The sequence below is a fragment of the Thamnophis elegans genome, chromosome 5, assembly GCF_009769535.1.
Source record: "Thamnophis elegans isolate rThaEle1 chromosome 5, rThaEle1.pri, whole genome shotgun sequence".
Taxonomy (NCBI): Eukaryota; Metazoa; Chordata; class Lepidosauria; order Squamata; family Colubridae; genus Thamnophis; species Thamnophis elegans.
In genome coordinates, this window is record NC_045545.1 from 6,847,008 (window position 1) to 6,857,614 (window position 10,607).

Genomic DNA, 10,607 nt, shown 5'->3' on the forward strand with positions numbered 1-10,607 from the left:
TTGCTAAGCAACTGGTTGTAAATCAAGAACGATGCTCTTAAATCCCTAATTCCCTAAATGTAAGATGATAATCTTCAATTCCTAAATCAGAAATTAAAGTAACAGACGAGCTTCATCTGACGTACTACAATATATTTATGAAATCTGAAGCTGAAGATTGGACAACTAAAGTTACTCTTTACTGTTTCATCTTGCCAAGCAATTTATATAGTTTCATTTTCCTGGTATCTTCATAACTTACAAGATCTAGAGATAGTTGACTAAAAATGCTGGAAGCGCTGCTTAAACTCTAGGAAATAACTTAAAAACCAAGTTATTTTAATTCAGCCTTGGAAGATAGTCCAAGATAAAAGAAAAGATTACCTTCTTCAGTCCAAAGATGTAATGAAATTTGCAAGAAAACCCAACAGAAGACAGTAAAATATCTTGCTTAGTGAAAGTAAGCCAGATATTTTCCACCAGGGCCTAAAACTCTGTTATTTGTCCATAGTCCACAGCAGAGGTGGTATTTGGTAGGTTCTGACCAGTTCTGGAGAACCGGTAGTGGAAATTTGGAGTAGTTCAGAGAACGAGTAAATACCACCTCTGACTGGCCTTGCCCCCCATCTATTCTCTGCCTCCCAAGTCAGAGCTGATCAGGAGGGAATGGAGATTTTGCAGTATTCTTCCCCTGCCACGCCCACCAATCCATGCCCACTGAACTGGTAGTAAGAACTTTTGAATCCCACCACTGGTCCATATAGCAATTGTCCCTAAGTTGTCTCAAGGCTACCAACAATCATTAGGCATTCTGGAATTTGAAGTCCCACTGTATTTGGCAGATACCGTTCAGACCAGGAACAGAGACAACATCTATGTGTCTCTTTTTCCAGCAAGTTTTGTAAGATCCTATGCAACCATGGAAGTACTTGACACTCTTCAGTTTCCGTGTTGAGCCGTTCTTCACTCCAGATGAAAACTTGAGCCACAACTGCCAGGCCTGAATGTCTCTGACACTCTTTTCACTTCTTCTAGTTTTTCTTCCCCTGGGTTTATTTTCATCATACGTGATGAAGAGTTCAGGGAAAACCCAAAGCTGTAATGTAGTATTCGTCCCCGGAGGCTGAAGATGAATGAAAGGAAACCTTCCACGGGTAGCAGAATCAACAGCACTTTATTGATAATTGCTTAGAATCAACAGCAGTTTATTAAGCATCCAGAATCAACAGCAAGTTTATTGAGCATTAGATAGGAGTTATATAGCTTTTCAGTTTCTTAGTTCTCACCTACTTTACATGTTATTTCATTATTGGTTAACAAATCTCCAAGGTACAGTAATTGGTTAGTAATTACATCATTGGTGTTCGTGAGAATATACATGTTTTCTCACATAATGAAAGAATTAAATGTTATACATTCAAGCAGCAAATGTTACAGGTTATACACTGTTTTACCCCGTGTCCTTGTACATGCTTGGGAACACTGCAAGCAAAGAATAGCTGAAGTTTGCAACACGTGTAACTGCATTTATAAAAACCATCCAGATGATACATTGGAATAACCCTACACTGTAACCCTTTTAGAATAGGACTCCAGCTTTGTTAACAATTGGACAGGAAGTGGGCTGTAAACATAGGTTGCCACATGGCAACAAAAGTGTGAGACAAAATTAACAGCGAATGAAGTGTTGGAAGAAATGTCCTTCTAGGTTCAACTCCAAGTGGGGGAAAAGACACTGGCAGCAATCCAGCCTGCCAAGCTCACAGTATTGTCCTCCGACATTCAATCCTGCGTTCTGACTTCTGCAAAGAGGGCCGTGTGCACAAGTAGCTTTTTATAGTCTGGAGAGGAGCCTAATGACCACTGTTCCCTCTAAGGTGCGCGCCTGCGCGGCCGCGCACATGGCTGCAATTCCCCGCGCAGTAGTTTCTAATTGCCGCGCAGAGGCACGTGGGGCAGGCATCTGGACACGAACTACAGAGCGATCGCAATCAAAACCTCCTCCAGCTAAACCTTTTCTACTGCAGTACATTGCCGCCCGACTTCAGGATTCTCTAATCAGTGTAGGTTGAAAAGAAAAACGGGAAAGGGATCTTAAAGATTTAAAACTCTGGAGCAAATGCTTCAGAGGCAACAACAGTTTTCACGAGGAATTAGAAGAGTCAGAGAGCCCTGCCTGGAGTTTTGCTCCCCCTCCCCCCCAACTTCAGACCTGCCGCGAGATCGGCTAATTTGCTATTGCCTGGGCTGGCTCTCCCCCGGTTACATTTAGCAACAATGTAGCTCTTTTGAGCTCTTTTTCTCCCTCCTCAGCCCCGCCCGACTTCAGGATTCTCTAATCTGTGATTCTGTGTAGATCGAAAAGAAAAAAGGAAGGAGGGAGGGGGATCTTAAAGATTTAAAACTCTGGAACAAATGCTTCAGAGGCAACAACAGTTTTCATGGGGAATTAGAACAGTCAGACTCAAAGAGCCCTGCCTGGAGTTTTGCTCCCCCCCCCCCCCTTTCAGACCTGCTGCGAGATCGGCTAATTTGCTATTGCCTGGGCTGGCTCATTTAGCAACAATGTAGCTCTTTTGAGCTCTTTTTCTCCCTCCTCGCTTCTCGGGGCTCCACCAATGGGGGAGCAAAGCCCAGCGCCAGGCTTTGGGCTAACACAGGGATCTGCAAAGTTGGCTGTTTTAAGACTGGTGGACTTCAACTCTCAAAATTCTGGAAGTTGAAGTCCACCACCAGTCTTAAAAGAGCCAGCTTTGCAGATCCCTTGGCTAACATGATTGATGCCCTCGGAGTTGGAAAGAGGCGAGAGAGCCCGGTCACATGAGTCATGAGACACATCAGCTTTGTGACCACATTGCTGAGTAATAAAAATTCCAGTCCCACATTGTAATGAAGGAATACCTATATTTGATAACTCATTGGGATTTTCAAAGTCATTGAGAATATTTTTGCTTTTAATCTAATTAAACTTCCTATCTGTCAGTTTAAAATAGTGACTTCCATAGAGCAAACTAAAATCACTACTTTATAAACAAAAGGAAGGTGTTTTTTTCTCTTATTTGGTTATGGTAGAGCCATTTTAACAATCTATATTTGCAAGTAGTATGCAGTTTTGCAGTAGTAGTAGGTTACTGAAACCCTCTGTACAGAAAGGAGCAAATTCCCACAAATTTTTAAACAATCAACAAACATTGTTGAATATGCAGGCAATAAATCCTTGAGTTTACAAATTAACGATGGAAGAAAACTCTTAGATGTGAATGAGACTTTAATTATGGTGATTTTAATAATTTTACTCATTTAAAATAGCAAATTGCATATAATACATTCACAGAAGCATACAGTGTATAGACAACTTTTGCAATTGAATGTTAACTCATTAAAATGAAGTATATCAAGTGAAATTCATTAAAATGAAGTATATCAAACATTTACTATTTTAATATTAGTGGTATTAAGTGCCATTTATATATTCATTTCAAAGCTCTTTTTTATTTAATCTAAAATGAATTTGAAAAGATAATTGTAATAATTGATAAACCCTAACCCTATAGGTACATCATCAGTCAGTGCTGATGTCAAAACGTAAAGCTGGAGTAAATGTTGTTACGAAGAAAAAGTGCAGCTGGAAGTTTAAACTAGAATGGTCTTCGGTGACATCTGTGAAAAAAATTCAGGTGCTCAGGCATGAAAATGTGCCGCTCAAACACTATACTTTCCCGCCCACACTGAAAAAAAATTAGAGGGAACATTGCAATGACCACCAGCTGAGTACAATCACCTCCTGTAATTGCGTAATTGTTCCTGACGCCTGGTAGCTCTTTGATGGCGTGCATCCAGGAACAACTCACTAATGGCTTCCGGCTCACTCTCCCTTGTCTCCTCCCCACTGGTCCAAGGCTCAGGCGCCTCCTCGTGGCCAACCAGCCTCTCTGCGCCCTGCTCAGAGTCGGAATCCTGTCCAGGGTCCTCCACATCCTCCAGAGCCGACTCAGAGGGCCCCTCGTTGTCGGAGTCTGGTGGAAGCTCCAACGGCACCTCCCGGGCTACAACAGTACTATATAAAAGAGCTTATTCAATTATCTGTTGTCACTTGTCAATCAAAACACCATTTAAAAGTATAGCACCAGGGGGTTGATAGATAGGTTTGGCAACAGGGGTGAAATCAATTTACCTTCGCTACTGTTTCGAAAATGTGAGCACGCGTCCTATAACATTCAAATCATTCATTTTCAACCAATGTACTGTCCTAATATATATAATTTTTTTCTTGCCAAGAAGTCACATCTGAATCAATCTTCATCCAAACATATCTTAAGGCACTTATACCACCAGTGTTTATACCATAAATGCTTCTTATGATCATATACTTTGTTGTTTCTATGGACACTGAGAACTTGTGTGTCCAATCACACTTGGCCAACAAAGTATTCCATTCCATTCCTTTTCCAGGTTGTTCAATAACAGTTTAAAGATGATCCATAATTGTTTTCCAGGCAGATTCCCCGCAATGTTGAGATTACAGAGCAAAAAATTATTGCTCTGAGTACAAAAGTCTTGAATGATAGAATTAAAAAAAAACCCTATCAACTCCCCATTACATGCAAAAGGCAAATTAAATAAATCATTTGGAATCTTCCTAACCCTGACACGTAACAAGCTTCAAAGCTTTGTGTAAACTTATACATAATTCCAGGGGTTCCTACAAGGACACACCAATAAGAGAGGCAGAGGTTCCTGCAAACAGAAGAATAGGGCCTCCAAGAGACACAAACTTACACAGTTGTTGTTATTATCATGCATGATAACACTTCCTTGCAAAGAACATGAAACACAAATATAATTCAATTTCTTTTGTGCAAAGGTTTCTCGGTCTTTGTGCCAAATCGTTCTCCTTCCTTCGGTACCAGCAACAGTGACCACAAATGCCCTGGCCAAAGGTATTGGCATTCCTCTCTTGTTCTCTTGACCCGGGACAGTGTTCTTTTCCTTAAAACAAGAACACAAACATAAAATGAGAAGAGAAACCCTGACCCAGTCTATTGTAGCATAAAGGTAACCAGCAGATGCGATCTTTCCAAACCCAGTACCTTCTCAACACGTATCGCTCTCTTTCTAAAAATTCCCATTTTGTACTGCAGGAATTTATCACCCAGCCCTCTCCCAGAAAAACGAAATATCCTAGGAAATATTGAAAAGGCAGAATATTTCTCTGGATGTGAAAAGAAAGAAATATGTTTTAAAAGGCAGAATAGCTGCCTGTAGCATCCTGCCCATCCCCACCTTGTTAATGGGCCATTAAGAAGGCCAAGCTAGTTCACTTTACATAATAAAGACTTCTCCACTTCAGCTACAGGAAAGAATGATAATATTGGCCCCAACTGACCACATGGCATCTGAGAACTCAACCAAAACCTGGATTCAAAACACAGCCTAGAGAGTTGCCGCTGCATGGCCCCATGGGAGTCTGACAACCAATCAGAATACATTTCTTACACAGGAACAGGAAACAGAGAGGTGGGACTGAACAGGGTATAAAAAGCCTAGCAAGCCCCTCCCTCAGCCCTTCTCTTCTTCTCCACCAACATTGAAGCATGTGATCACCTTTTCTGTTCAGGACTCAAGCCATGTGGTCCTGTCCACCAATAAACCATCTTTCCAAGCAGCCTCCATGTCTCCAGTGTGTTTTTCCCCACTTGGAGCCGAACCCAGAAGGATATTTCTTTCATCAATACATACACATACATAATTTTGTTTGTTTGTTTATTATTTATAGGCCGCCCTTTTCCCTGAGGGGACTCAGGGCAGCTTACAATTTATGGGGAGGGGAATACAAGACAAGACATGAGACAGTACATAAGTAAAAATAGAATACAACATTCATTCATCATTCGGGTGGGGACGGATTAGAATCTTTATCCCCAGGCCTGACGGGATAGCCAGGTCTTGAGGGCTGTGCGGAAGGTCTGGACGGTGGTGAGGGTGCGAATCTCCACGGGGAGATCGTTCCAAAGGGTCGGAGCTACTACTGAAAAGGCTCTCCTCCGCGTAGTTGCCAGTCGACACTGACTGGCAGATGGAACTCGGAGGAGGCCTAATCTGTGTGATCTAATAGGTCGTAGGGAGGTAATTGGCAGGTGGCGGTCTCTCAAGTACTCAGATCCACTACCATGGAGGGCTTTATGGGTGGTAAGTAGCAATTTTAAATTAATTGATGTATGATCAATCAGACTAAGTTTGTTATCCAGGAGTGGCTGGATAAGTTCTGAGTTTTATAAATAGGAGCATGATAGTGTAGAATAATCATATCCAAGGACCAGTGGTGGGTTTCAAAAATTTTTGGAACCTCTTCTGTAGGTGTGGCCTGCTTTCCGGGTCAACTGGTGGAACCTCTTCTAACCGGTTCGGTAGATTTGACGAACCGGTTCTACCGAATAGGTGCGAACTGGTAGGAACCCACCTCTGTTGATGTGTCAGTCAAGCCTTTAAATTAATTGAAGTATGATCCTAGGAGTTCCCTAGTTTTCTCATGTACTCTGGCTTATTGCTATTGAGATCAACACCAAAAGCAATCAAGAAACGTCATCAGTACAGAATGAAATGAACAGGAAGGGGAGGAATCATTTTGACAATTGTCCTGCTCTTCTCAAAGTCTTCAAACTTGACCGTCCCTAGTCAGCAAATTGAGTGTTTTTCTAATGAGAACTTCACTGGAACCACTTTGGTCTAGTGATTAAGGTGCTGGCCTAGAAACAAGAAGCCTGTGAGTTCTAGTTCCAACTGGGTGACCTTGAGTCAGTCAACCTTTCCCCAGCTGAATCTACATCACAGGGTTGTTGGCGTTGTGAGGAAAAAGGGGAGGAAGAGGAAGAAGAGTATGTTGAATGTTCCCCGCTTTAAATTGTGTATAAACTAATAAAGGCAGGACAAAAATAAAAACGTGGCTAGGTTTTCCACTCTTGCCACTTCCACCATGCCCAGGACAATTGCTTTGCTGCCTATGAGTAAGGATTTAATATCGCCTATATTGATTGATTGATTGATTGATTGATTACATTTATATGCCGCCCTTTTCCCCAAAGGGGACTCAGCGCGGCTCACAATTCAATCAGGGAAGGGGGTACAGACAGGGGGATAAAAAAGGACATGACATAACAATACACAATTTAAAAGCACACAACAACCATACCATTCGAAGGGTGGGGGGCAAAAGCTCTTTAGCCCCAGGCCTGTCGGAACAGCCAGGTTTTGAGGGCTTTGCGGAAGGCCTGGAGGGTGGTGAGGGTTCGAATCTCCACAGGGAGTTCGTTCCAGAGGGTCGGAGCAGCCACAGAGAAGGCTCTCCTCCGGGTAGTCGCCAGTCGACATTGGCCGGCGGATGGAATTCGGAGGAGGCCTAGTCTGTGGGATCTGATCGGTTCTATTGGAGGTAATTGGCAGCAGGCGGTCTCTCAAGTTGTTGATGCTAAGTATCAAATACTTGCCAACATTTACAGAATATGCGTTCCTCTGAGCCATCCAAAGAAAAAGCTATCAATAAAAGGCAAAGAGGAAAAGAGGGAGGAGGAAAAATGTGAAGAGCCTAGGTTTTTTTTTTGCTATTTGTCGGTGATAATATATTTATTCTCCATCCGCGATCCTTTGCTTTTCAGTACTTTCTCCACATTTTCCTAAAGCCTTCTATAAGTACATTTGTTGAGGCATTCGGGAAAGCTATTTTTGGTGCCATTGTAAGATGTTCTTTTGCAGCACATTTCGGAGGCAGTTACTGGAAGGAAGGTTCTGGTTAGATGTTAAGAAGATATCCTCTTAAGCCAACAAACAATTTGACAGGGGAACTAATTTACCAATGAGGCAGTAGTTTCCTTCTCAGAATGCATTAAAAGAAGGCATGGACAGCCTTCAGTTAAATATGCTTCAGTTTGGATACTTCCACTGAGAAATAGATTCTGTCAACAAGAGAATTTAGACTGGATCATTTAAACCATTTAGACTCTATTGGTCTAAGCCAGTGGTGGGATTCAGCCAGTTCGCACCTATTCGGGAGAACCGGTTGTTAACTTTCTAAGCAGTTCGGCAAACCGGTTGTTGGAAGAAATCTCCTTTTGTTTTTTCCACTTTACAGGACTAATTCTGTAAGGAAGGCAGGAAGGAAATATTCTGGTGTTGTTTCTAACCCTATTAAATTGGAACCTTAAGGATAGCTCTGCCTTGGACTCTGATTTAATTCTGCATGATATTTGGAACGCTGACAGGTATCTTGTTGATGATTGCATTTCCAGCAATTTGGGGGACTATTTTGGGAACATTTTGGCCACTTTCGCCAGAGGTAAATGCCACCTCTAAAACATTTTATAGATATTCTCCTTATATGTGGCCGACATCATCAATTTGTAATCCCCCCCCCCCATTTTCCCAATGCTCCAATTCGATTTTATACTCATTTTTTTTAGCCCAAATTACCATTACCGGTATTTCCTTCACAATTTCCTCCTCCATTTTTAATTTTAAAAGGCAATTACATGTTTTAGTAATCATTTTTTCTTCTGTCCCTGTTACTATTTTGTCCAATTCTTGTTGCTCATTTTTAAACCCCTATTGTTCTAAATCCTTTTTATATCTTGTTTGAATCTGTATGTCTATTTCAATTGCTGCGATTTGAACTCTTGATTTGATTTTAGTTTCCCTTGCCCATCCAATAACTCTTTGTAGTCACTATCCTATTCAAATCTATTACGTTGGGGCAAATCGTTGCTTCCATGGTTGATATACACCTAGGAATTTTTGTAAAGAAATTTCTTTTAATTTTCATTCAAATATCTAATAGGATGTCTCTTATCTGGTATCTTTGGAAATATTTATGAGCTTTATTCTTTCCCTCCCAGATAAAGGCATGCCAACCCAGCTGTAAATCATGGCCTTCTATTGTTAATATACTTTTATTTTTAAGGATTATCCACTTAATAAAGCCATGTTACAGCTTCTGCCTGGTGATAGTAGAGTTCCCAATCTGGGAGATCAAACCTCCCTGATAGTATGATCTTTCCTCAGTGATGAGCTGTCCTTTGCTAAAAGACTTTGAACAAAGACTGGTCAGTTAACCTGTTAGAAAATTACTTTTATTAATAGGAGTTGAACTAGACTTTTAAATCCCTTCCTATCTATTCTATGAGCCTTAATTACACAATCAATTTCAATCCTTTGTATAGAGCAGATAGATTGCCCGCTTCCAGGTACCTTGAAATACACTCTGTTCTTACAGTTTGATCAGCTAATTTAAAGAATTTACTTTATTAATCACTTACTGATCCCTGGAAACCTGTTGGTGCCTTAATATTTTAATTTAATAATGTCAACTTTTAAGAATATCATTGCTCTGCTTCCCTAGACCAAAGATCAAAAGTAATATTTAGAGAACTGCATATGGGAAAAATTTGGGGGAATAAATTTAAAAATGACACTATCAGTTCCATACAAGGAAAACCAGTACAAAATGTTTTACAGATGGCACCTGGCACCATCAAGGTTAGCTAAAATCTCAACGAAAACCTCCCCAAAATGCTGGAAATGTGAATCGGTACATGGAACATATTATCATTTATGGTGGACCTGTGAGGAGGCAAAAAATTTTTGGAAAAGGATCAAAAATTGGCTGGAGGCAATAACAAGGGTTAAAATAGATTGGAAACCTGAAGTTTTTTTTATTAGGAATTATGTCGGTGAAATACAAAAAAGAAATCCAATATTTAATACTACATATACTTAACAGCGGCAAGGATTGCCTTTGCCCAGAAATGGAAAAATAAACTAACCCCAAATAAAGATGAAATAATAAGAAAGATTATGGACTGTGCCGAAATGGATAAATTAACGAAAGAAATACAGGGAAATTCTACCAGATATGGGATAAATGGTATAGGTGGATGGAGGAAAGAAACAAAAATCAATGAAGGAATATAACAACACTCAAAAATAATAGTTATGAGTAAAAATAAGAGGGTTAAGAACGGTGAAATCTAAATGAAATACGATAGAAGGGGAAATAATATAAGGTGAGCGATATCGATTGACGATTGCTAAGATAAAAAACAGGAAGTTCCTGTTCGCACTGTATTGTATAAATGATGTGTACGTCTAATTTGTGTGTGTGTGTATTTTACATGTTTGTTAATAAAAATCTTTTTTTAAAAAATAGAGAACTGCATAAATTCTCTTTCGGTAGTTACTTACACTGCTATTCTTCGGCCTTCAGGTTTTCCCTTCTCCGTCCGACATACAAACTTGAAACTGCCCTCCCAGCTCTTGGGTCAAAGCCAGGGTTCCTGAAGTGAAGAAAACCAGAAGATGTAAATTTGAGCAACCTTTCAACACTGGGCTGATGGGCTGGATTTTCCAGATAACCCGTTGAATGAGCAGAATGCATTATGGAGAAATCTGTTCTGCCTCTCTGCACACTATCAGTCAGGTGCTATCAGATTGAAAGCCACCATGAGGAAAGTTTGAAATATGTAAGTGAAGTTGTCCACAGAGGCGCTCTGCACTGAATAGCTGGACACTGTGATTTATAGTAAATATTTGTTCTCAATTTTTTTTTAATGTATTTGGGAAGAAGTCATAACCAATGGCTC